The sequence below is a fragment of the Lepisma saccharinum genome, chromosome 29, assembly GCF_977018435.1.
Source record: "Lepisma saccharinum chromosome 29, izLepSacc3.1, whole genome shotgun sequence".
NCBI classification, from domain to species: Eukaryota; Metazoa; Arthropoda; class Insecta; order Zygentoma; family Lepismatidae; genus Lepisma; species Lepisma saccharinum.
Genome location: NC_139257.1, coordinates 48,492,315 through 48,497,943, shown reverse-complemented (window position 1 = coordinate 48,497,943; position 5,629 = coordinate 48,492,315). Strand labels below are relative to the sequence as shown.

General features: G+C 38.5%; 1 non-coding gene across 1 annotated transcript; it reads left to right on the top strand.

Annotated features, from left to right (window-relative positions):
* Window positions 1–4,185: 4,185 nt before the first annotated feature.
* Window positions 4,186–4,258, top strand: TRNAR-ACG (transfer RNA arginine (anticodon ACG)). Its single transcript has one exon. It is a non-coding gene; the product is annotated as a tRNA-Arg (tRNA).
* The last annotated feature ends 1,371 nt before the right edge of the window (window positions 4,259–5,629 follow it).

The window sequence follows — 5,629 nt, the reverse complement described above, 5'->3', positions numbered from 1 at the left end:
GGCTAACCGCGGAGATGAGGATGAGTGATGATATGATGAAATTGATGAAGGGACACTCACAAAGAACACCATGCCCACACCGAATCCATGAGGCTTCCCCGATCGCAGTGGTAGCATCATCGCCTTGTAATCAAGGGGTCCCGGGTTCCATACCCGGTGGAGGCACATAGTGGTTCGGATTCTGTAGGTCCAGTCCCAGTGGCGTAGCGCAGCTTCCTGTGGCCCCCCGCAAGTAAAATGTTGGGGCCCCCTTGGTGAAAATAAATTATCGAGAATATTATCACGTATATAAGAGTTTGTAACTAGATATTTTGGGGCCCCCTCTTCTATGAAAACAAGATATAGTACTGCAAACAGGAACCAAGCTGACTTCCATCTTCTAGAGATTACCGTATTGTTTTGCAAAAATAGGGGACCAGGGCTGAAATAGATTGTTATTATTGTATGCCGTTGTCATAATGTCTCTCATTGTCATTGCCACGGTAAACTGAACGATAAGACGACGAGTAAAGTGCATAAACAGAGGGGTCTCGGGTTCGATCCCCTTTTCAGGCATATTGCACAGTGGTTCGCTTCGAAATTTAAACTGCAGTTCCAATTCCGATCAGTCTACCATGAGCATAATGTGGACTTATGTTATATTCTCGAACCTGTTAAACTTGGTGATATAAGACAGAATATTAGAGTCTCCAAAGGTGTTAGGCATCCCAAGCTCATTTCATTCCATCCTTGCTGATCCACACAAGGATCCTTCATTCCAACCCAAAACTCGAGCAAGCATTCTTACAGCTAGGAATTTCCACTTCAAGCACTGTAGATCAGAAAATCGTAACACACTGGAAAGTAACTGGTTTGACAGAAATATCCACAACATTTCTATATGGAAGAAAAATGAACTTCAAATCCCCAAAATTCCAAAATATGATGGTAACATTTACCGTATTTGCCGGCGTACTAGACGCACCTTTTCCCTTTAAAAATAGGTCTGAAAAACATGGTGTTTCTTATCCACAGATACTAAGTTTTTTATTACCTCCATTTCTGGAAATTTCCTATGTTCTGAGTTACACGATTTCTTTTTTTCTTCCTTGCGGTGTGTGACGAAGAATATTAAAATGTATTCTTTTCTAGTTAGATTGGTAAGTTATTTGTTGAAAGTAGGCCTACATATTACTATACATTTGCAATACTGTAAATTAATTATAATATTCAGTGATAAAACTTTTTCCTCAAAAATGTGTACAAAAAAGGGTTGGCAAATATGGTAACTCGTATGTTGTATACCTTGTGAGACAGAAGAGGGTGTAATTAATTGCCCCCTGGGTCCCACCTTCTACTGAGTTTTTGGGCCCCTTTCAAGTGACACGTAACAGGTTTGAGCAATATGGGAAATTTATCTCAACTCTTATTTGAATATGAAAAGGCTTTGGGTCCTCTTGAAAATATTTGGTGGAAAGTTAAATTTTAAATATCACACGTAAAACTAAAACTATTGGTAACAAGTTTGAGTGTTTATTGTGTAGCAATAAGGCGTCGACTGGTTGAGCAACTGAAACTTTCTACTGGATTGATACTGTAACTGTAGGCAGTTGACAGAGTATACGTTTGCCACAAAAGGTGTAGCTACGAGATAAGGGATTTTTTTACCTATCGATGGCCATCTGCGAGTAAAGTTAATTCTGCATTTCACGGGAGGGGGGAGCACATGTCTAGTTCCCCGGCACCCTCTGGCTGAGCAGATATTGTTGCATGATGTTACTGGAAACCAGATTCTCTTTTGAAATTTTTACATTATTTTAAATAATTGAATTTCTGGGATTTTATAAAATTTCAGGAGCATTCACATTTACTTTAAGCTCCAATAAGAGCCTAACTGCTTTAGTGTCACCATTATAGCTAGCTTTATGTAACCGGGCATTACCATTGAAATCTTGCTCATTTGCGTCCATTCCCTTTGAAACAAGAAATGTTACCATTTTCCTATTGTTATGCACAGAAATATATGGTCTTTAGTTCTGATGTAAGTGGAAGTCAGCAGCTATATATCATCGATTCCACTAAAAAAAAAAGCCTAAGAGAATTAGTTTTGGAAGTGTGTCAAACCGAGGAGAGAGGGAGAACATTGCAGGGGCGCGAATTTTCTTTTTCCAGTCAACTTGTGAATGTGGTTTCATTTCTTTCTCTTTGATTGGCTGTTGGAAAGTTACGGTGCTGTGATTGTGAGAATGTCTTATTTCCTATTTTTAGCACAAATTTGCTGCTTTCTAATCTAATCTAACCTTACCTAACCTAACCTAACGTACAGCGCAAACAGGATATTCTCACAATCACAGCACCGTAACTTTCCAACAGCCAATCAGAGAGCAAGAAATGAAACCGCAATCACAAGTTGACTGGAAAAAGAAAATGCGCTTGCGGGGCCCGTATAACTCGGGGGCCCCTCTCGCATGGCGGGGATGCGGGGGCGGCCGTTACGGCACTGTCCAGTCCCGATCAGCCTTACTGTGCATAAAGTGGACTTAAAACACCAACTCAATCAATCAAATATCAATCGAATCCATGACCCCTTGCGTCGTAGCGCTCTGTGTTAATAACACTTGGAAACTTTAAAATATAGACACATCTTGACACGTCCTTTCCCATTGCACTAATATTTATTGTTATTAATTACTTTTTCTCTTGTACAAATGTTTATTGTTCTTTAATCTTAATTTCTGTAATTTACCTATCACTGATAATGTCAGGATAGTGACTAACCTGTATATACTTATCTTGTTAAGAGCTGTTGCCATGGCAATTGCGATTGTATTTTGTCTTGACTTTAAAAGTTCGGGCTCGGTTTTTGAATAAAGTGATCAACTTGAATTATAAGAAGTTTAATTTCTTTGAGTGAAATGGATTATGTGTTAGGCATGTAAGTGTTTAGTTTGCAAAGAAGTAAAATAGTCTTCCAAACTTATCTTTGATTTTTATTTGACGAACTAACAGAGATATATTACCCCATACCCTGAGAGGCATCACGCGAATGCTTTCGATTCTTTCATGTGAACTTATTATTTGCTCTTTTAGTTAAATCACGTTCTTTTGACTAAAGAACGTGTCAATCTGATTAAAAATAATTGAACTTACACTCCGGTTAAATACAGTATTGATAATAGGGTTATGAAAACGCCAGAAACTCAGTCCATCTACCTTCTATAATGAAATAAGCAAGTAAAAGGACTTGCTTGTTTTATTTTACTATTATCACAATATTAAGGGATTTTAATATTGTGAGGCCCCTCCTGGACATGGATCCCCTAGGCTATATCCTAGGGTACGCCAGTGGCAAATCCCCCCTGATAGTAACTTTTCATCGCCTCTTGGCGCTGGAGGTCATGCAAACATATGGTTATAATTAGGGGTCGGATAGTTATGCACTAAAAAAACGCAAAATATGCACTAAGAAACGCAAAATATGCACTAAAAACGCAAAATATGCATTAAAAAACTCAAAATATGCCCTAAAAAGTGTAAAATATGCACTTTAAAAACCTGTTTAATTTATAAATGCTTTATATTACAAACTATGAAAGATTACATGCCAGGCAATGAATATGCATTATTCTGAATGCTCATTTGCTACACAGATTTTTTCAATTAATATGGTTCTGTGTTAATTGAAACACAATACATTGCAGATCAAGATCATGCTTGCAATGATGTCTTACATTTTCGAACTTGAAAGTCCATGTTTTTAGCTAGAATAGTGTTATATTCAGAAAACACACGTTCCACTTCGCAAGATACAAATGGACTGTATTTTAGGGCAACAAAGTCAGACACATCAAGTTCCAGATCATCCACACGTTGTTCATTTGCGATAAGGAACTTACACGCGGTGTTGCCAGCTTAGCCGATTGTTGAGGAGAGAATGACGTACTTGCCACATTTCATACAATCCAGGAAAAAGGAAAGAAGAAAGTCAGAGAAAGGATAAAGAAAAGAGAAGCGAGGAGAAGAAAAATTATTACAGTATATGTTCGGTCTTTTTTGTTGTGGGTACAAAAATATTCAATTCAACTTTTTTTCATACAAATATGCATGCATTTTTAGTTAAAAATACTTAAATATACATTTCCATATGCAATATGCATAATTATCCGAGCTTTAATTATAATGAAATACAGGGGCAACTGTAGCCGTGGCCCAGTGGTGCAACGGATAACGCGTCTGACTACGGATCAGAAGATTCCAGGTTCGAATCCTGGCTGGGTCGTTTCATTTTCTTTTAAAATCACCTTACTTGTTTTCCGTTCCTCGTCTGATTTGCTCACAGTCTATCTTCAGTTTTTAGCGTATTTTCTATTAACATATGCTGAAATTATGTTTATTATGTGCGAATACAGAATGAGAGCAGTCTAACCAAGAAAAAATAGTATTCTATATGATATTAGGTAATGTGATTGTGTAGTGCTGAAAATAACGAGATCTCTGTCATAATCGATATTACCCTTCCATCTATCCATCTCGTAGACAAATTTAATCCCATTACCCATTTTCTCGCGCTACATAGGCCTGGGACCCTAGGTCTTCACAACGACGTCTTGTTATCAGGCTACTTCATTCAAGGACATTGCAAAACTCTTTTCTTTCGTTTCATCCATTCAGTGATTTATCCACACATCCTCAACACACCACTAAAACATTCCTCAAAGGTCCAATTTATGATGATTTTGGTTCTAAATTTACCCTTATATGCACCTAAATACAAAATTACAACTTCCTCCCACCTCCCCAAAGATGGAAAATTGCAAATATACCCTGCACCGGCTAATTTTTCAATTAACAGCCAACAAAACATGAGTATAGCAAGCTCTACCCTAGTCAGCAGTGGCGCCACTAAAGAATTGAGTTCGGGAGTGCTTAGGTAGCTTTCAGATCTGAACGACACGCGATACGAGCGTTTCGCACCAAAGCGACAAGCGACACGGGTCCCATCCAGTCTGTAGTAAAGCAATCAATACAAAAATCGAGGCAACACGATGCAAGTTACTAACAAAACTGCCCAGTCTGAGAGATACGCACGAGACAAACGAAGCGTGCAGCATGTCGTGCCACTTCGGTACAAAAGTCTGCATTTAATTCTGAAGGTTAGTTTCCAAGTGACACGTGTAGTCGTGTAGTGTATCGTTTGTCGCTTCGGTCTGAAAGCTCCCTGTATAGCTTTCTTTCTTCGTTTGTTTCTCTTTCTTTTCTTCTTCCTCTGATACTTCACCTCTTTCCACGCTATCTCTCTTTAATTTTATTTTATTCTAATTACCTCAATCTCTCTCTCTCACTATCTGTGTTTGATTCTTCCTCTATTCAAAATTAATCTGAAAATTTCTCCTGTTGGCTATTCGTGTGGGTAGGAGAGTGAGCTAAGAATATTTCAAGGGGGGCTAGAGCCCACCTGGTTTCGACGTCCCTGCTAGTAAGCATTTTGAATCTTTCAAAGTTCCTTCCAACTATTCGATATATGACTATGACTAGGTTAAGCCACGTTCTAAGAAAAGAGGCTACCTTTTTCATGGTCCTCCGTTTGTGATGAACATTTCGACACTCTCAGGCAACACTGATAACTTATCTCCAGAGAACCTCTTCAATA